Raw genomic sequence first — 22,393 nt, forward strand, 5'->3', positions numbered from 1 at the left:
GTTTAAAAAATTCTCTGTTAAAAAAATTTGAAATTTATTTTTTGACATTTGACATTTTTTATGTTTATTTAATGATACAGATGATCCTGTATATGTTTTTGTTACAATTATTTAATAAAGGTACAAAAATTTTGCCAATAAAAGCCACAAATAACATTGAACAGACTTACAATTTAGGATACAGCTTACTTGTTTCCTCTTCCAATAGCCTGTAGCAAAAAAACTTGAAAAATTATTTCTCCAACAGAAATAAACAGAGACAAAGTGCAAACTTTAAACACTCATAACTTCAAAATTTTTATAGATAAAATTGTTTTAACATTTTTTCCATGTTCCTGATATCTTACCTTATATGGCATTTTCCTCTGGGGCGCGAGTTCTGGCGCACCCTGTATATATATCACTTATAATATCTCGAGTGCATTGATTGTTTCCCGATTCAACCAATGCACGAGGGGTATTCGGGTGAAAACTGCATGACATCACGAGTTCAGTTTTAGTTTAGTTTAGTTTTAGTTTAACGAAATATTTGAAGTTAGTTTTTGTGTCAAAAAAATTTCCACTCATTAATTTTAGTTTATTAATTGTTGTGTTGCTATGGTAATTATATGAAATATTAAATTCAAATTGATTCGATGCAATTTTCTATTATATGCATTTACCTAGGTACAGGTTTTTTTTGTGTTTTATATTTGGTCTTATATATTTTTTTGATTTTGGTTTTGATTTAATAAAATTCATGCAACTTTAACTAGGTAAGTACATATCAATTTTTTTTATTTGCAATATGTTTTAATTTTAACATTTTTGAAAAAGTATTGTATGATTTCTTAACGTGATTTTTAAATATTTGAAAATTTTACATATCTTTTTTTCTAGATACCTAGATATAGATTAAAGTTTAAATTACTAAATTTACTCTGTGGGTACCTACTATACACCTCTACCTATGTATAGGAATGGTATTACTAAATAATGGATTTTGTTTTTCTTTAAAATGTTAATACTAGGTATTACCCATTGGATATACTTAGTATCTAATAACCTACACATATGTATACATACAATTTTGTATCCTATGATCAAATACATTAATGTATGTCAAATTCTTATAAACAAAATTCAATTTCTCTGTTTGGGTCAGAAATTTGTACAGTTATTTGTTTTTCTTTTCAATATAAAAAACGTTTTTTGAAGGCAAAAGTGTCATAAGTTGTAATTAAGTACCTACATATTTGCAAGAAATTTATATAATTATAAAATCAAAATTTTAATTAACAGGTAATCTTTCATTTGAGGAATGGTGATACCTAGGTGTTTCTTATTATTACTAGAGTCGACTTCTATACCACACATTTAAGTATTTTATAATACAATTAATATACCTAGGTAATTTTTAAATGCATAAAATTTTATCACGTGATTTTTTCAAATAGAAGATTTTGTTCAATTGTTTTATTCTGCGGTTTGTTTTTTATTCTGTTGAGTTAATTATAATTTAAAGGCTACCATACAGGTGTATTTTGAAATAGTGCATTAAAATAGCAAAATTTATTAGAAAATATTTCGTTTATATTTAATTAGTATTTTGATATTGAAGCATTGATTTTCTCTCAAAAATTAGGAGTAGAACATAATTTTTTTCCACATAAGAGTTTTTCAAAATGTATGATGTTTGTCATAAATTTGGCTTTGCGACTTTTCGGAGTTGATATAGGTATTAAATAATAAATAGGTATATAAATAAAATAAAAGTTGATATAAATGCCTAAATTCCGTAAGTACGAGTATATCTTAAATAAACAAATTATTGTTAATTTTGGCGTACTGTTTTGTTTGAAGCGTTGTTTATTAACAAATAAGTAGTGGTAACTATCATTACAAATATAATCAGTTTACTACTTTTAAACATAAAGAAAGAAACGAAAAAGGTTAAATAACTTTACAACTACTTTTGAATTAACTAAATACAACAACATTGCCATTATTATTTATAGATATTTTACCTACTTACCTATAGGATATTAGATATTTTTTTAAATGTTGCGCATTTATAAAAATGGATTTTTAGTTGTACAGTTGGAGACAAAATACTTTGGTCGTAAGTTTTCTGACACTTTAATGTAATTCAAGCTTTAACGTTAAAATGAATGACAATTTAAAATTAATGACAGCTATTATATTTTCCTATAAAAAATGTGTACATACAACTTGTCAACTATGATTGACAATAGCTAAAAATAAGGTTAACAGTCTTAAAGCATGCTTTACAATTTAATGTCACTCAAGTGACATTGACGACCAAAGTATTTTGTCTCCAACTGTAGGTATATTATTTGCATTATTACTTTTTTCTTTAAGTATAGTGTGCAAAAAGTAATAATTTCTAATAAGAGATATAATTTATAGCATTCACACATCTTTGATTAACAATTTTTTTGTTGAAATATAGTGCGATAAAAAGTCAAGAACGTTGTAGAAGTCAAAAATTAAGAACGCATGCACGTTGGATAGTAGTTCGTATGTTAGTTAGATGTCAAAAATTTATTTTATAAAAATTAGTAGGTATTGATTTAAGCAAGTTGAATTATTCTACGAAATCTTTCAAATAATTCTAAAATGAGATGTTGTTGATGTTTATTTATACAAATCGTGTACCATTACGGTTTCCTGTCATAATTTATATAAAAACTATTTTGACATTTGTCATTGAGACATTTGAATCTTTCCTGTATGTACGTACACACGTTCTAACTTTCTATACGTTTGCTTGATAGAAAGACTTTTTGATCTTACTGTAGGTATATTGAAGAGAGAAATCAATTTGTTGTTTGTGTGAGCGTCCAAATAATCACATTGTTTTAAATTGAGTCATTCTTTTTATATAAAGCTTGTGAATGAGTGAATGTCTATTATTTATTTATTTGGACCATTCTTATTCACAAAATTTTAAAATCAAGTATATAGATTAAGTCTACCGTTTTCTCCACATATTTTACATACTCAGACAGGAACCAAGTACCTATCTATCAATAGCACAAAAGATAAATACATTTCTAGTTTATCGTCTCGAAGTCATAACTCTTATTTTTTTACCCAGTTATCTCGTCTTAAAAATGCCATTTCCGTTGTTGACCTACGCTAAGTCGAAATAGTTTAACAAAGTCGCAGTTATTTTTTTTTCCGGTTTAAGAATTTTTTTTCGGAAAAAGCGCGCCTCGAATAAAACAGACAGATACCTACATCTACCAGCCAAATGTATAAGCAACATTCTGAATGGAAAATCATAAAATTTTTACTATTTGTCATCCAATGGGACCGTTTACGACTTTCTCCCTTCTCTGTTTCCATACTCGCTTTTTCACTCTCTTTCTCTGTCTTCGAGGTGGAGTTTACTCGGTTGCCATGACTGTATCGACCCGTCTTCCGCTTCTGATTGGCTCTCGACACATAATTAGCGTCACGTGACAACTTGTTTCCTTGTTACCATCATGGCTGGAGGTTGGAGTGCTGAAATCAAGTGGCGGATCAGCTACGACTTTCCTGAATCGTTTCTCTTCCTTTAACACGTGGTAAATGAGTGAAACGGAGATAGTGTGCGTGGGGAAAATTTATTTTATATGGAATTATGTTATTTTAAATAGGAGCGAAGATGATTGAGTGTATTTTTTTAATAGACACGTTTTCTTGATAAACTCATCGGAGTCGTGACCCCTATTAGCCTTTCCAATCAGATTCGATGTTATAAAATGTTGGTTGGTCCAAAAACCATTAAAGACTTATTATTCAGTCATATAACAGTCTAATGATGTACTTGGATTTATACTACATGTATAAAATGCTCCCGCTCGGAGGAATAATCCAAACTTTTCTCCTCTTGTTCACGTTGGTTGTACGAATGGGCCATTGTCGGCGCGGTTAGACTGTGACTCGACCTAATTTACACCAAGGTGCGAGTCACAGTCTTACACCCAAGTGCAGATTATTCCCCTCTTCAGTGAATTTTTATTATAGTTAGTAGGTACATCCATACTTAGGGTGCTATTTGTTTTAGTCGGTGCGAGTGTTTTGTGTCGTCTCTTCTCAATTTGGACTATTTTTGGTAAGTTTTGTCTAGAGAGGATGTCAGGGATGTGCGTGAGGTGAAGAGTGAATTGGCACACAGCCACTGCTTCGTCTTTTAATAGCGCTTAGTTCCGACTTTCGCCACCGAGTCTTTGCAGCAGCACTGGCCGTTTTATGTACTAATTCTCCACAATTAACAAAAATTATACTTGTGATCAAATTTTAACATTATATTGTGCCTGAAAACACGGCATGACGTCACATTACGTCACAACATACAACAGTTTAAAAATCTATAACGGTGATGTGAGTTATGCTCATTTACATTTCTCTTGTTGAAATATGTTATGACTTGATGTCGTGTAGTGAAATACAAGCAACTTTTTTAAAGTTTTGTCTGTCAGTAAAGCGTTTTCTGTGATTGGTTTTTTATTTATATTCAAAGTTTGTTTCAAGTGTGTGTTATTAGGTGTACATAAAATAAAAAAGAGCATTTGTCATTGTCGTGTTGACTTGACAATGAATACTAATTATGGGATGTATATTTCCAGTCTTTATGTCAAAAGGGATAATATTCTTATACACTGTGATGGTGATAACAGTAGGCAGAGGTCATGGACCTGGATATAGCTTCTGTTTGCAATATTTAGAGTAGAATTTATTACAAGGTACGAATACCTACCTAATATTAGTCGGTAATGTAGAATTTATTAATGGAGCTACTAGAAAGAAAATTAAATACTTACCAAAGTGGCTATGTGTTTCATATAAACACTTTTAATTATTTATTTTTAGGAAAATCGGCTAGTAATTGACTGTAAAGCAAGTTAAAATCTTTGAGGTTAGATTGACAGCATTTAAATATTTGCTTTGGGTATTTTCACCTGTTTACCATTTTTATAATTTTGTGATTAAATATTTTTTAGAATATGTATACCTATAGGTAATCCTATACTTTTGTAACATCGCAGAAGCAGGTAGATGTACCTACATATACTTACTTACTGTGTAAATGTAATGCCTAATTTTAAATATTCATAAAATCTTAAAGTAGTAAAGTATCTAAGCCTAAGAAAAATTTATTTTGTACAAAAATTTATAAGATGTTTTAAACAATTAACCAACCTTATTATATTCATATTTTCTTAAGATGAAGTATAAATTGTTTAGTACACTCCAAAACTAGAAAGGCTACTATAGAAGCATGCACTTTGCTTTTTAATAACTAATTTTTTGGCTAAGTTTTTTATAATCGATTTGGTTTAATTTGGTTTTACTTCCTCATAAATATCGGGAATTAAAACTCGTTCTAGAGTGAATGAGAAGTTGCTTATAGGTATAGGTATATATTTTGATTCTTACGTTTTTATATTGTTTAATTCATTGATTTTTGTTATAATTCTATACCTACGTATTAAAATATATGAAAATATATAATTGTTGGATTTTATATAGGAATAGTTATCATCAATCTTTAAGACATATAAATAATTGAACTCACTTGGAGTAATTTATTAAAACATTTATTTTCATGGCAAAGCATTTTTCTTGTTAAGATATAGCGAATATAAATGAGGAAAAGCTTTTTTATTAGAGTTTTGTTTGCTTCTGTCGACAAAAATAGGAAATATGGAAATAGAAACTATACCTAATTAAGCATTGCGAAGATAAGGAAAGAACTTTATAAAACTCGGGATAATAAATCTAGGAACTTATCCTAATTAATTAAAGAACTTGCTTGTGGCCAACCTTTTCGTTCTCTTAATCCTGAAATTAATAGCTTGCCGCTCCCAATTCACGACTTCAACTTAAAATTCCCACAGTCCTGATATTTGCTTTGCGTTTTTTTTTCCCAACTCAGCTATTCTCTCAACGAGGCAATATTTCACCGGAAAGTAGGCCGGTTTTGTTTCGGAGATTTGTGCTTTTACTGTGTCTTATTTGGGGCACTGGGAGCGGTTTCCCGATTCAATTTTTGTCGAGCAATTCGCGTAAAGTGGCGTCGATATTGGCACGATCGTCCCTCTTTGCATATAATACCAAGGATAACATCGCCGACTCACCTATACGGTGCGCTCTTGGCCATTTCGTCGAATGGGAGCCCTAAAAGCTCCATGTCTCAGGCCTTACAGTAAACTGTAAAATGAACATATAAAGCATGCTGACAGACGGGCTGATAGAGGAGTCGTTCATGTGTCACTGCAACTATCAGCCGCGGCAATTGTAGTGCTTACAGTGCCAAAGCTCTTCCGTATTTCCAACGAAACGAGAGCTTTTCGGCGAGCTTGGCGGAGAGCGGTAAGGGAATGATACGAGTAGATAGCATTCGGAATGAGCTCAAAAAAGCACTCGCTATGTTTATGTATATATGTGTAACCATCTGTGGGGTAGTGTCTGTCTTAAATTGCTGAGAATGTTCAATGTTTTATGGTTTTTAAAGAAAATTAAAGAAAACAATAACGTTTTTTCATAAAACTACAATTTGTAACAGATCCTATCCTATATCCTAATCTTATACCTACCAAATTTTGCACAAATTTTAAGGTTTAATTTTTCAGTTTTTGGTTTACTAGTTTTATTTTGCTAGTTAGTAATAGAAAAGAATTTTATAACTGAGATTTTTAGACAATCATAAATTGAATAAATAATTAATAATTGTTTATTTTCGTCTATTTTAAGAAACAAAAAATAATAGGTATAGAAGTTAAAAAATAATACTGAGAAGCAAAAAAGGTGTGAATTATAATAGTAAAAATTTTTGCATTTTGTATATGTTTGGTTTTATAATGGAAAAAAAAATTCCTACCCCAGTACCTATTGTTATATTTAATAAAAAAATTGTTATTTATGTGATTTTTTTAATGATGACGATGTATGTCATACGGAAATTTAGCATTACAAAAAATGACAGCGAAGACTTATCGAAAGATTGGAAATAATTGAAATGTTTGTACAAATGTAAAACAATAGGTTAATATGTATATTTGTTCTGAAAGAATGTAAAAGGTTAATAAAATATCTATTTAAAAAATGTAGTCAAATACAGTAAGTTTTACATTTAAAAGAGGGGTTACTCAATAACATACTATATATTCGTCAATTTTACTATGAATACAGAACTATATTTCTTATTATTTATTTACAAACAACAATAGTAGTGCTAGAAAAGCATATTTATAAATAAAATATAAGTACCTAACTACAGATAGGTAATTGTAAACCATTAATTTTAAAAAGGCAAAATTTATAAAATGTACAGTTTACAACAAATATTTTGTCAAGACAAAAACAACTGTGGTAGACATACGACAAAAATATCTACCTATAGATATTAACAAACAATTTTTTGATAAGTACCTATTTTTAAAAACTTTTTTTAGCACTTGTTTCAGTTTTTAATTTTTTAAATTATTTTCTTTTATTACTTGATCTTTAAAGAATCATATTTTTATTGTTAGTTTTAGCGGGCATTTTGTTATTATTGCTTCTTTTGAGAGGGCCAGAGTAAAATAAAATATTTTTTATAAATTTTCTTATCGGTATACTTATGAAGCTTTTCCGTCAATTAATTCTTAATACAGAAACCAAATTAGTTTGGGTTTTTTGTTTGTGTTTTTTCTGTCAGCGTCGGTGATTTCTTTGTGCACCGTCAATAAATTGTCGAAAATGTCTTAAATCCGTGACAAATTGTCGTCCATCTGCGTTGTAGACCTAACACGTGGTTGGCATAGAATTAAGAATAATTGGCTTGCAATTCCTTGCCATAATTTAGCGGCTTCCATCAATAATTCTTGTAAAATATAGGCAGTTAGTGTGATGATTTTTTTTCTCTGGATGAAATAACGACAATAAAATCTTAATTATAATGGAAGTGACGATTTCATATACATGTTGATCATAAATCCGGCGAGTTTATTACGTTTTTCAAGTAAGGCCTGATTTAACAATTACTATGCTAATGGCAAAATAGGTCTGGACAGAGTTGCGGAATAAAATACGCAAAATACGTTTTCCAACTTGCATTTCATTATCTGGAACTGCACCAGAGGTTTAAGTGGATGCGGAATTGCACCTAAATATACTTACAGCAGAATTTATAGCGAGTGTAATTTTATTCATTAATCTTTTTTGCGAGTTAATTAATTAGTCGGTATGAAATTTGGCGCACGTATCAGGCAAAAGGATAACGTGATATGAGCCGAATTTTATTTCGTCCTTTCCGCATAAAAAGGACGTGTCTGGAAATACTACCAACCACATAAAATAATATTAACAAAAAGGAAGAAAAATTCGTGTAAGTTAGGTAACACTTGCGCTGAATTTATAGATAAATTTATCCTGTCGTATATTCCGGTGCAAAGTTTAATACTTAACCGGAGTGGAATATCGTCCGGGTTATCCCGGAATGTGCGGAATAAAGCGACAGCAAGAAAATAACGTTTTATTTGGCAAATACGTACACAGATCGTAAAGTTCCTCCGGTAATTAGAGCAATTATCTGTTTCAGGTGTTCGGGGTGGATGATGAAGTGCAGTGAAGTGGTGAGACGGTGGATATATCGCGCATTGTGTTTCCAATTGACGTCGACGGCGTCCTTGTGTCTGCTATTGGCGTCTCCGGCGTCTCCGGGACGGGCGGCTCCTGAGGAGGGGAAAAAGGTACGTCATTCGTCATATATTTACTGCTTGTACGTTTCGTCTGTTTGTTTGTTTATGGCACAAATTGATTCAATTACTTCCAACACAAATTGACTTTTAGATTATGTTTGTGTTGAACATTATTGGGACACCCCATGGGTTTCCAAGCCAATGCGATGTCAAATAACATTGGACAAATCTCATAAATACAATATATTTCACCTTTATTTTGTAGCTGTTACAATTTTTTTATGGATTTTAGAGATTTGACCGGAATTTTTGTGGAATTTTTTGTTCAAAAAATTGTTTAACGTCACATACATTTTAAAAGTTGTATTTTGACAATATTCAAATTTTAAGTGACTTGTAAAGCTGAAAGTAATAAAATTAATAAATTTGCAATTTTTAAGTAAAACTATTACAATTTTAAATTTATTTTGTACTGATTTCGAAAAATTTTAAATTTAGATTTATTAAGTACCTTATAGTTAATTTTTTTCTTGCGATAATTAAGCTCTAATGTTAACTTGGCAGTTGAAAAACTTACCTTTAGAATGTGCTCTCCAAATGCGCAATTTTCGGTTTTAGATGCAGGCCCAATTTTTTTTTCTTTTGTTGCTCTATTTTAGTGTCTGTAAAAAAATAGTTGAAACTTGAGTTACCCATTGGTAATTACCATACAACACATTGCGTTCCTGCATAACGACATCCTTAAAAAAGCATGGAAATGCAGAAATATGCAGTCTCGCAAATGAAGGCAGTTTGATATTTGCATTCCTTATCATTCGCCTGAGTGCAGGACGAATTATAAGTTAGAAACATTCTTGCTTAATTAACTCGCTGCATTTCCATGCAAATTCTTAAACAAATGGAAGATAGGAACGTCTGTTTAATTGAATTTATGGTAAATAAACTCTTGATACTGGCCTGAATTTTTCTGCTCGAAGATCGAGTGAAAAATAAACGCTATGTTGAAACTAAAATGGCGCCAACCTATTTACAGTGCAATGTGCATTTACCTCCTACAGCTAGCATGGAGGTGTGAGGGGGATATGAGATTAAGTTTAATTTGTTGGAGGCATTATCAGGGAATTTATTTGTGTGTTGGTGTTGCCAACGATTTTTTGACTTCTTAATCTGCACAATAAACTTATACGGCTTTATCACAATTAAAAGTTAAGACCCATTTTATCCAATGATTTGCTCATTATTTCAGCCGCAAGAGCCAAAAACAATGTGAATATTTCAGTTTTATTTCCAAAAATTTACATTTCAACAAGTAGTAGGTATTTTTACCACATTTGGGACACAATTTTTTAAAAGCAAAGATCATATTTTGTAGGTATTCAAACAAAACGTGAAGAAATTAGTTAGAAGTCGAATTTACATAAATATTAGTTTTGCATCCTTCCTGTATGATTTGTGCTGTCTGCATATTAATTACTTTTTTTCTTGTGAGACGTGATAGTTTCCAGTTTTTCATATTTTTTTAAAACACATTTATTAATATTTGCACTTGACTATATAATAAAACAGACTTGAATAAATTAAACGGATATGAATAATTGAATAATGGTAATTACTTTGGTGTTAAGTGTTGCATTAGTAAAGAGCATAATTACACCAGTGGGTGGCTAAACAGATGATGAGATAAGAAAAAATTCTAACGTGCATTCGAGAAATAAATTACTAAGCTACACGAATTCTGATTAAATTCGAGATATAAAGGGTATCAAGGTTAATTAAACCGTAATTGAACGGTTTAACATTGTGATATTGGCGTAGTTTGCGTTTCATGGTTTAGGGATGTTTGTAATGTTCTCAAATAAATTATTCAAGAAGACTCAACTATTTTACAATAAGTAGTCATTCCCTTTCTAAACCAGCCATAAAGTCTCTTTTCTTTGTACTTTATCCTTATCTAAAGGGTGGTAATCTAGTTCAGTACAAACAATACACCGCTTTAATTATCACCCATCGTTGCCCTAATAAGGTAATTCGAGTGCCGTTGAAGTTTTCGGTCGTTTCGTCTCTGCATTCTCGGTCAGTTGTGCAGTCTAAGGCAGGGCCTTTATGGCAATGGCGTAGTTATTCGTCCGCCATTACTCAGGGTGTGGCAATCCGACGGATAAAGTAATTCAACTTTCTTACCTTTTACTGATTCAGACACGTTCTCACACAAAATGCAAAATTTTCTGCAATTATTTACGCCAGGGAACGAGGTAATTAGCAGTAATTAAGAGACAATGGAAGAGAATTATGTGATAATGGGTGAATCTTAATTTTTGCTAAATAACGACCACGGCGAGACAAGGACAGAGTAATACAAATTTTTATTAGACAAATAAAGAGCGGAAATAACAGACAAATATTATCGGATTGTTTTTACGTATTTTCATGAAATGTAATTTTCTTGTTGCGTTATTTTATTGATTTCATGTTTGTTTGTTCGGCTTTTTAATTGTAACATCATGTTGTTTATTGGTCGTAAAATAGTGCTACAATAATTTTTGTTTTAAAGTTATTCGCATGCTTTTAAAACCGTTTTTATGATAACCAAAATCAATTAGCAATCTTGGCGAGAAATCCAGATGTTTTGTGACATTTATGTTAAAAACGGGGGACATCTTCATAATTTTAAATTGAAAAAATTTCAATATTAATAACGCAAACTCATTTGCATTTTGTTGTTTAAAATGGCATCCACCTGCTTTGCTCGAATTTTTTTTCAAAATTCGGTTATTTTCGTGAGGAGATGTCGGCTGTCTGCATTATTCGCGTTGCGGCTCAATAATACATTATCGTCATAAAAAAGCTCCTACATCATGTACCAAAGTAAATATTCCAGGCGTGCGAGCTACGACATAAAACAGTGTATTTGTTTTGTTACTCCACGTGTATCACAGATTTCATGCAATATACAGACATCTCCGAAATATCAAGCCCCGAATAAGAAATAACTTTGTTTACGTCGAGTGCAGAAAAAGTGCGCAAAACTAGCTAAAATAAAACTTGGATGCAAGTATTTGTCTGGAAGCAAATGAAACCATTCGCAAGCAAACTGTCGGTTCGAGGACAACAAAATTCCAGCGAAATAATTTGAATAGAATGCAACAAAGTCAAAACTGCGATTAAGATATGGCGAGTTGGGTGGTCGAAATTAAAATCGCCGATAAAATACTGCAGGTGGTAAACCGCCCCGGAGGGTGTGTCTTGATTAAAACACTTTTAACCAATTTATGTTCAATTTGAGTTTAGTGCTCGAACCGACTTTGATTGGATTGTTTGCTCAGGTCGACTTTAAGCTTCTGCCCTCACTTTCCATAAAAATCACAATCGATATCATAATTTAGACGGCTACCGATATAAATGCGCATCAAATTCAAATAAGGACTTTATGACATAGTTCACTTTTTGAATTTGCATTTTAATTAAATCTAAAAGAGATCTCTTGGCAATATCCCTACACCGGTTGCTCGAAAAAACTTATTCAATTGAGACGATGCACTTGCTTTATTAAGGACAATTTAAACCAACATTCTAATAATAATAAATTTTCATAAAGAACGCATCTCAAATAATTTACTTGTGAGCAACACTAAAAATATTGATGGGATTTTGGTAACAACGTTTATTTCTCTTCGATTTATTGACTTTTAACACGAAGTTGCGTTATTTAGTTGATTTCAAATAATTGTTTGAGCTTTAGTGCTAAATATGCAGGAATATGTAAACTGGTTGGGAATACCTATCTAACCAATGAACGGTTAAATGGAGCTCTCAATTACCAAGAATTCACCAGTTGGATGGCGATTATATCTCAAAAATGTTGTTTCAACGTTATAACGGCAATGGCCTGCGAAATAAATTTCTGCGTTATGTGAAGACGTATACCAAGAAGTTTCTTGTTTTGCGTGATTAATTATAGAATCGTGAGGAATATTAGATTTTATCAGTAAATAATTCATAAGGCAAATGTGGGTCGAGGCAGATTATTCAAGTCTATTTTACGATCGATATGGATTCGTGAAAAGATCCTCGAAGAAAAGCAAATAGATTAGATGAATCCATTTTGTCGGGAGTTTATTGGCGAAACTACTCAAGCATAGTTGTTCCATCGATTGAAATAAATTTTGCAACATATGTAAAATAAAATTTTAAGTTTAGCGAGAGACTGTACGTCTCGCCGGATTTTAATTAAAATTTCCACATGTGTGAAACTGTTTTTCTTCCGATGATTTTTCCATTTCCGACCGGCCCATAAACCTCGACATTATCTTACATTTTCCGCCTTAATACTCCAATTATTTAAAATTTTCCGGGTTAATGCCCATTTTTCCTTCCACTCGAAATGTCTTGTCTCGAGTACTTAAAGGAGATACACTAACGAAAGTTAATTTTGCCTCCAATTTCAAAGTTCAAAGTGTTTTGTCGCGTCACATTCTAAGTGGCAGGGCTTGAGGGTGAAGAGAGTCATTTACTTTGATGGGAGTTTAGGATGTGAATGTTTTTAGAATCGAGTAAATATTTAGAAAGTTTCGCATGCGCGATCTTCAAGTCAATACTGCAGGGAGCAGGAAAATGCACAGGAGGAGTGTTCAGTTTTGGGATTCTTAAGGTTGATTTTTCGTTATCACCAAGAAGTGTCATTTCGTCCTGGAAGCTTCGGTAATGTTTTAAAGTCATTGAGGGCCAACCGTGGCTTTGTAAACGGTTTCAGCCCTAGTCACGTGGTATCGTTAACATGTTTAATAAACAACGAGATGTTTGGAATGTAAATTGACGATTTTTGTGACGGGAGACGAGACGGAAGCAGTCTTAAATATTTATAGATGCACATCATAGGCCATAACGATTTCTGAAACAATATCTGTACTACCATATGCATGTTTATTGCGATTTTCAATTGGTTTTTTACCTATACGGAAGAATATCATTTTTAATTGTATTTTTTGAATGAGACTTTACAAAAGTATTTGTTTGTATACTTTGTTGGAGTAAATAAAGTCACTTATTTTACTACAGTATTGTGCTGCCGAATGATTCATATTTTGTTTACTTTCTTGAGTAATAAAGATAAGTCACCTGTTACACAATTGTTTACTAATTTTGAAAAAATAATTGAACAGTGTATCTGTTTAGAACAACACTACCTACTAAGTAGATTTAAAATAATTTTGCTTAGAATGTAAGGTTAAGGTTTTGATCAATTCTGCATATGAAGCTGTTTATTTGTGAACTTGTTTAAATAAAAAATTAATGACTAATGTGTGAATAACAATATACAGGGGTTTCATTCTCACTAGCATTTTTCTTTTACTTTTTTCATAACTGTTCAAAATTGCTCAATTTTACAAGGTACACTTAAAAACGCCCAAATGTGATAAATTTGATAAGCTTTAATTTTTTATCTACGACAAATAATTTTTGAAATACTTATTTCGGATTTATGTTAAGACTAATCAAAATTTTAAACTTTTCAGTTTATACCTACATGACTTGACTTGTATCTACAGTATGTCCCCGGATTGGGTTTACAAGCGAAATTTTTTTTTATCTTTGATCTCACGCTAAAACTGCAAAGGAAAAACATTTTTTGCTTCATCCCAAACGAGCAAATCTGTAATTATAACTTTATTAAACTTTATTATTCTGATTCAGTGAAATGAAAAGTTAATTTTTTTGAGTTTGGATTTAATTTTTCTCTGCTGTTTAAATCCTATCACATTGGCGGTTTAATTTATTTGACAACTATGTCAGTTTGCCAATTAATTTATTAATTGAATAGTAATAATTTTTGTTAGAAATGACTTTGTTTCCTACCTTAAAGCTGTTTTTTTGAGTTGCCATGTATTAAAATTATGTTTTTCACAAAAATTTTTGTTATTTAACTTGCGTAAACTCATTTGTCAAAAAAATAAAACCTCCAATGTGATGGGATTTAAAAAGCAGATAAAAATTATTCTAAGGCCAAAATCAAGAGAAAAATTAATTTTTCTTTCTACTGAGTTAGAATAATGAAGTTTTAATTACAGATTTGCTCGTTTCAGGTAAAGCAAAAAATGTTTTTCATTTGCAGTTTTGGCGTAAAATCAAAGATATTTTTTTTTTCTTGGAAACTTAATCCGGGGACAGTGATACAAAATATTTCAGGAAACTAGATTTTGTTAAAAAAATAGAAAATTTTGGATAGTTTGACTTTGCAAATTAGTCAGTAATTTATTATTATTGGCAGATCTAAAAGATACTGAATTTATTATAATAAATAATAAATAAAACATTCTTGGCTGTATAGGTGAATTTTTTTATTTATCAAAAAAATATTTTTTTTTACCTTATTTAAATAAAATTATTATTGTTTTTATGGTTGAAAGCTTTAAGTAAACTAGTACCTAGCGGAAGTTTTTTATTTTAAATAGTGTGCAATTCTCTGAGAAATCATGATAAAGCTTTATACGACTTTCAGACAATTATTTTTTATTGGCGAAATGTAGCTTTTGCATACACAAAGTGGGAAAATAAAATAATTGCGTTTGCATTTTGTTTTTTAAAAAATTACATACATATGTAGTTTGATACAAATTATTTTGAAATTATAAATAAAACAACTTAAAATTACACGAGTAGGTAAACTGACAAACTGTTTTTGTTATTGGCTTTTACGCATTTTTAAATTAAAATTTTGAATTTGTAAACAATTGATGCTTAAGAGAATGTGAAAATGTGAAGAAATTTTTAAATATGCATACGTGAAACGCATTGAAAAATAATTAATTTATCTATCAGTTGGTGTTTGGCGGCGGTATTAGGTTTAGGTTAAAAAGTAGGTATATCTGTGGTGCTTACGATTTATTTGAATTTGATATTTCAAAAGTATTTTTATACAAGAGGTAGATAAAACCGACATTTTTCTCTAAAGCCAGTGCCATATTGTTTTATATTTGATCTACTCGTAACTACATAAAGAAGAAGAAGTATTTCTTCTTTTCTATTTAAATTCCAATTTTTTACTGTATAAATATCTGATTACAATTAAGATACGGTTGAAACTGGTTTTCACTTACCGTTTACTGCTTGCATCACTCTTTTTTAATGAATTAATAATAATACTGAAAGTTTGTGTCTAAAATTTCGGTTCTGTGTTAATTTCAAGCATTCAGACAAAGTAGCATAACAATTTCAATTAGAAGCAGTCAAATCCGGAACAAATTAACCATCTCACGATTTAACTGAAACCAGAAATTCCATTAGATTCCCACCAGACTTATTAGTTAACCCGCGACTCTACTCTCAATTTAAAATTCATGACTTATTCCAACAAAATGGATTCCACGTATCAAATTATCACACTTCGGAATTTATCCAAAAACGTTTAATTTCGAATCGAATTTATTCAAAGCAAGCACCACATGCACTTTCGAGGCTTGTTCACGAAACTAACTTCCCAAAATTACTTGGGTTAAAGTTAGAAGTATAACGGGATCTAGTCTGCTCGACATGTTTTATTGCCTATTTTACAGTCAGTGTCATGTTTTCGTAATAAAAACACGCGTAACATTACGTAACGGGACACACTTTAAGCCTTTAAAGGGACAAAGGGCTGGGTAATGACCTTCCACAATATTGGCTCGACCTAACGGTACACTTTTTTGTCCCTTAATTTCTTTTACAAACAGCGGAAGAGCTTTTATTACCAGCTTGACCGTTTTCACAAAATTAATTTTTTCGGTGAATATTTTTAGTTTTCGTGTCTGCGAGAAGTCACGCTTATTTGTTTTCGATTCGAGTCGGAGATTTTTTATCGGGTGGTTGCGTTCCGCTTGATAAAAAATGGGAAAAGGGTAAACAGATTTCGGGGTAATGTCCCGAGAAATTAAACAAGACAGGTTTCAGATGCAAAGAGAAAAAACTCAGTCTTTTGATGGTATTAAGTTGTCCAATTAAGCAAAATCCAATTTGGAATTCTTCGTATGTTAGAAATTTAAGTTTTTATTTGTTTCCATATGAAATAAAATTGTACAATATAAAATTCTTGATTAAATAGTCTGGAACTCGTTGCAGCGGAATAAAATATTATGTTGGATAAAATTTCACGATGCTACATTGGCATAGTAGAATTGTGTCGTCGGATAAGGATTAAAAAAGTACATAAAACCGTATTTTTTTCAAAATGGCGTAGCGCTGAAACCGTATTTCTTTTATTTAAACATTTTTTCCTCTTTTTACATTCCTTGGATTTAGGTAAGCCCAGCTCATTTCAGGAGGGAGTTTATCCGTTTTACATGTGGTTTTAAGAGTGCTTTCTCGGATGAGTGGGGACGATATAGCGATTTATTCACCTGAACATGTCTGAAATGGCGGACTTGAAACCTTTAAAAATCCACCTCTTGCATTATTGAATTTAGAAAAGCAACCTTAATTATCGGCAAAATTCCTCCTTAAAAGAAAAGAGTTGAAGGGATGAAACGGGATTGGTATCAGGAGTTCAGTATAAATGAAATTTCCTGGCTTGATACCACCTCTCTTATTTACAAAGTTTTATACGAGCGAAAGATAAAACGAAATCACTATGGTATAAGTACCTAATCTTGTTAGCTGTTCGATAGAATTATAAGAAATCTAGATATCTTGCAGAGAGCATGACCTACATGATGATGACATTTCGAGAATAAGGAAGGGTAGATGAAGCGTATTTCTGGGGAATTTATTGACAAAATGTGGGCTTGAAGTTGAGCAAAAATTCAGAAATTGAGACATCAATTTTAAAAGAGGGTTTTTTTAAATAAATGATTCAACGAGTGACGGGTTATGATGGTTTGGGTAAATTGCATCGAAGATAAGAAATTGCAGACCTCAAAAAATAGAGCGAGTAAAAGATTAATTTGTTGAAATTGAGATTTTTTTTATTATTTTTTTTTAATTATACTTGATCTAATTTTAATTACGATTTGCATTTGCAATCCAAGTTATCTTATGTTGCTCTGACAGTGCTTTGACAAGCAATTTATGGTTTATAAAAAAACTGTTTGCCTACCTTTAATGTTTCATTGTTTCATACATTTTGTATTGGGTTTACACCGAAAAGACTTCTCTATCATTCCGCGAGAACTGAATGGCACTAAAAATCGTTTTCTGCACTGATGTCAGAGTGACACAAGATGATAACTTGGATTGAACTTGCAAATCCTAATTGAAATTGGATCAAGGGCGTAAATGAAATTTGTTTTTTGGGTTGCATCGCCAGATCGTCAGGCTCATTATCTTATCTGAATCGCCCTGTATATGTGAGTCTTAACTTAGGTATATCTACGCTTAATTTTAGGATATGATAGGTTATGCTAAATAATAACTAATAGTAAAAAAAATAACCTACCGTTCATTTGAAGTATCACAAAAGGGGTAGTGCTTTTTGAAATTTTGAAGGGGTTGTTTGTTTTTGAGTTCTGTAAAAAAATATTATTTTAAAAGACAACCCATTATAAAACCATTTTTCTCATGAAGGTTATAATCTAAGGATTAGAATTAAATCTACTTTACATTTAACTAAAAAAATTTTTTTTACATAAATTGCGATTTTGAAGAAAAATTGGCATAACTCAAAAACAAAACAAAATTTCGTTCTTAAAATATGATCACATTTTTTATATTACCTTAATTCGTATTATTCGTATTATAATTTTTTTTTGTATAAGCTCCCGAAAACAGCTGTTTTAGGGACTCATTTGAGTCCCTAAAATGAGTCTTTTCCGGACTCAATAAAATAGTACACAAAACGGTTATTTTAGGTATTAAGTCCCCAAAAACAGTTTTTGCGGACTAAAAAATAAAATTGGTTGCTATGGTAACGAAATTTTTTTAATTAGTAAGAGGTGTGAATTCGTGTTTTGGGAGCTTTAACAAAAAAATCTAGTATGCATCACTTACGCAAAAGGTTTTAGGTGACTCTTCTCATTAAAGACTCGGCTCCTACGTCGCCTCGTCATTAATTACGATTCGTCCCCTAAAACTCTATTTTGCGTACCTACTTGATACATAAATAGCCATTTTCTGGAGGCAAATGATTTTAAAAATAACGCTTGGTTTCATATTTTATATTCACCCTGTATAAACTTTTTTTAGTTTTACATGCTTGTTTTTTTGATTTGTAGCAAGCTCATTCCAACTTTAAAAAAAGTGATTTTTGAATTTGTTTAGATGTACTTATACCTAAAGGTTGAACAAAATTTTGTAATTTTAAGATCTACTACAAAAAATCTATTTAAAAATTTCTTTCTTTTTGGGGGTGTAGCTTTCTTACATAGAATTTTTTAATACACCTTATTTATACCAAACTTTTAAATATTTTATCACCTGTTTAAATTTGTAACAATAAAAACGAAACACCTTGTGTAATTTTTATTTTTAACAATGGTTTTTATTGTTTAAGTGTATATTAAACATTAAAGAAAATATTTAGGTATTATAAAAATTTCAAAAAGCTTTTTATGTTGTGAACGAGTCTTAATAGCATTATAGCTTGAACTAGGTACTAGGTACATTAGGTAGGTATAAGTAGTTATTCAATTACCTATGTTTTTTCATGTAAGAAAAAAAAAAATTAATGGTAGCCAAAAAAGATGATTGTTTAGTCGAAATAAACGATAGACCTCTTATTTATGCACTATTCATAAATAATATTACTTTTTTGTATTCAAATTAATGCAGAAATGCATTTAATGCTAATAAAACCGTAGATATTATAGTCGTACAGCTTTTTTCTAAACTATTTAATTCAAATTAAGGCAGAATCCATTTTAATTAACTATTTTATTCGACATAAATTATGCATTTTTAATTCCAAACATTCGGGCAGAAATTCCAATTTGTTTTAGAAAAAAGTTTACAAAGTTATAACAGGCGAACATATCTGTTGACAATTTCTTGTCTATTTATTTATTCAGACACGTTACACCATGTCACATGTTTCTGAATTTGAAAGGTCCCTCCAGCCCGAAACGCATGCTCCTCTGACAGCAATTCCGACTCCTACACTTTATCGACTGACTGAAGTTTCACTTCCAGCCGATAGAGGTAACGACTCATTCAAAATAAAAATATTGTTTTGCTTTATGAAAATTACAAAAATATTTTTAACGAATAATCTCTAATCTTTAATATTTTTTTAAATTAATTAATTGATCTCAAATAACTTAAATTGAAATTAATTTCGAAAACAGGCCATAAATCAAAGACTGATTTAAATCTAGCTTAAGACAAGTGGCAGAAAACCTATTTAGATAAAATTTAGACAAGTTTAAGTCGGGTTAAAATTCGAATAAAAAGGGTTTTCTTTCCCCCTCTACGATCCTCTGGTGTTGTATTTTCTGTCCTTTATTTGTTAAGCTGCTTCGTACCTGTTTTCTGATTGGAGCCACTTAGTCCATGGCCAACAACATTCAGGTCTTAAATTACGACGTTTGACACTTTGGAGCGGTAGCCATCATGGACCAATGGGTGTGCCAACTGTACTTTTATTTCCAATTAAGTATTACTAATTCTTTTTACTAATGTCTTCAGGAGTCGGTAGATGGAAGCAGTGGTGGGTTTTTTGGAGGAGAAGGGTGGAAATGAAACACAGAGAGAATTCTGCCTCTTATTTAATATCGTTTGATAAATTTTGATTGATGTAGTTTGAAATTAATCGAAACAGGTACTTGAGTAAGAAATAACTGTTTCGTTCTTACAATAGAAGCAATCATAACGGCTTGGCAATAAATGATTTTATCACGAATTTTTAATTGTGGTTACGATTAAAACCGATTGTTCGAAAGGAGTAACACAATGAACAATTTCCACGCTTGTTTAAGTCCTTAGTCCTCTATAAATCACTTATCAAATCACTGATAAGGATTAATATAATAATTTCAAAAACGTATAAAACAGCAAACGGCGCTCTTTTTCCGTAGTACGTTGTCGTTTCTTTCAGAGAAAAGGTACTTTGTGTGGTTTGCGGACAATGTTCCGGGTAAGCTGAATATTTGACGATTTTCTCAACACTATTTGCTGTTTCATAAATTGGACGAGTTTATTTTACACCGTGTGTACTTTGGAAAATTGAATTGGACTTCCTAAGCTCGCATATCAACTCTAAGCCCAAATAAAAACTTTGCCTCGAATAAAGTTTTTTTTTTTATTCAAAGCGAAATCTTGAAAAAAATATTTATTTATTTTACGACTGGTTCCACTCATCCGATTTTTAATTACGTCTTATCACCGTGTCTAATTTTCTAATTTTAGATAAGAACGTTTGAAATGAAACTGAAACAAAGGCAATATCGGATATTGTGGGTTCCGCAGAATTATGTTTACAGACAATAGAATCTTTCATTTTACAAAGGTCTGTTCCCTTCGGGAAAATTTAGGCCATATTTACCGGAACAGCGGATTTGCTTTCCTTTATGTGCCTCATTCTTGTTCCAAATACTCCAATTACAAAACTTCACTAATTAAACGTAATTACGGACCGTATTTGTGAAATTTATTAACATTCAATAGTCAACGAATCGATTAACTAATTAATTAAACTCAATAATTACTGTGCTGACTTTATTAAATCGCCGGCGGAAGCTATAACAAATCCACGTGTTGAAAGCAATGAAATAACGACTTTATTTGGATTTGTTTCCATGAATCGATTACTTTTTTAGGCTGCTCTTAAATAATTCATAGACTAAAAGAAAAATTGTTGGAACATTCCTAACAAAACCGAACTCTGAGTAAAGCCGAAAATCGGTTATAATTCATAATTAAACGAAGTTAATTAATACCCGCTAATATGGATATCACTTAATGAGTAAACCGTGCAATTATCATGGAAATTACTCATTTATTAGCTGCCATAAATATGCAAACACTTTAAATTGAATTAATGTCCCGTGCAATCGAAGTTATTTAGATGTTAGATTTTATCAAAGAAGAAGATACATATTTTTAAATTATTATTAGTAACACGCCTTTACTTGTCTTAATTAAAAATTCCAATGTTTATACCTATGTCTGGCACTCTGAAGATTTCTTCAAAATTTGCGTGACTTGTTTTTAATTTATTTTTCTTGCGTTCAGACAGGAATATCTGACGGTGAATAACCAAATTATTTATTTTTAAGTGGTTTGTAATGTTTATTTATTTGGCGATAATGTTTTATGGAAATTAGGAGCCAAGCATAGGAGCTGGTTTGATCAAAATGTTAGGCTTGAGAAGATAAAGAGAGCTTTTGAGATAAGATTTTTGTTTTACTTACCTTGCGACGAACACTAATTTTTTTTTTCGGAAGCAACTTTTAAAAGTTACTTTGCTTGTATTTTATATTTTTGATTAAAAATACAATAAATAATATACCTACATGATAATTTATTTAGACAACAGAATATAAAAAAAGGTTTTATATAAATTGAAACAAATGCACGAAATGTAGGTAAGTTTTTTTTTAATTAGAGAAATGGGCATGTATTGCTGGATTACGTTTTACTTTTATCGGTTGGTAACATTTTAAATTTGTTATTTTAAAAATTAAAAGATTTTATTTTGAAGGAAAACAATTATTTCAAATTATATAAGAAATATGTTTTCAAACTTGCTTGTTGCAAAATATGTACCTATATATATTTTTTAATAAGTGGAAATAATTTACTGGAATTTATTTGTGAAAACT

The 22,393-nt window shown here is 30.9% G+C and overlaps 1 protein-coding gene and 1 long non-coding RNA gene across 7 annotated transcripts in view; one reads left to right on the forward strand and one right to left on the reverse strand.

Moving 5' to 3' along the window:
• Window positions 1–22,393, forward strand: part of LOC123006926 (homeobox protein abdominal-A homolog) — a 124,134-nt gene that overhangs the window by 7,943 nt on the left and 93,798 nt on the right. For 3 of the 6 annotated variants that reach the window (XM_044401853.1, XM_044401858.1, XM_044401855.1), the window contains exon 2: window positions 8,573–8,723. The gene's annotated coding sequence lies outside the window, so the exon portion shown is untranslated. Of the gene's footprint in view, window positions 1–3,952; window positions 4,103–6,283; window positions 6,364–8,572; window positions 8,724–20,655; window positions 20,707–22,393 lie in introns of those variants that run through there. The other 3 variants (XM_044401854.1, XM_044401856.1, XM_044401857.1) reach the window with 3 other exon arrangements.
• On the reverse strand, window positions 8,531–9,578 carry LOC123006931. The gene is made up of 3 exons (XR_006412845.1): window positions 9,384–9,578; window positions 9,250–9,334; window positions 8,531–8,706 (listed from the first exon to the last, which is right to left on the reverse strand). It is a non-coding gene; the product is annotated as an uncharacterized LOC123006931 (long non-coding RNA).

The sequence above is a fragment of the Tribolium madens genome, unplaced genomic scaffold (assembly GCF_015345945.1).
Source record: "Tribolium madens isolate multiple individuals breed KSU strain unplaced genomic scaffold, Tmad_KSU_1.1 Scaffold_3;HRSCAF=73;Tcas5.2_LG2, whole genome shotgun sequence".
Lineage (NCBI taxonomy): Eukaryota > Metazoa > Arthropoda > Insecta > Coleoptera > Tenebrionidae > Tribolium > Tribolium madens.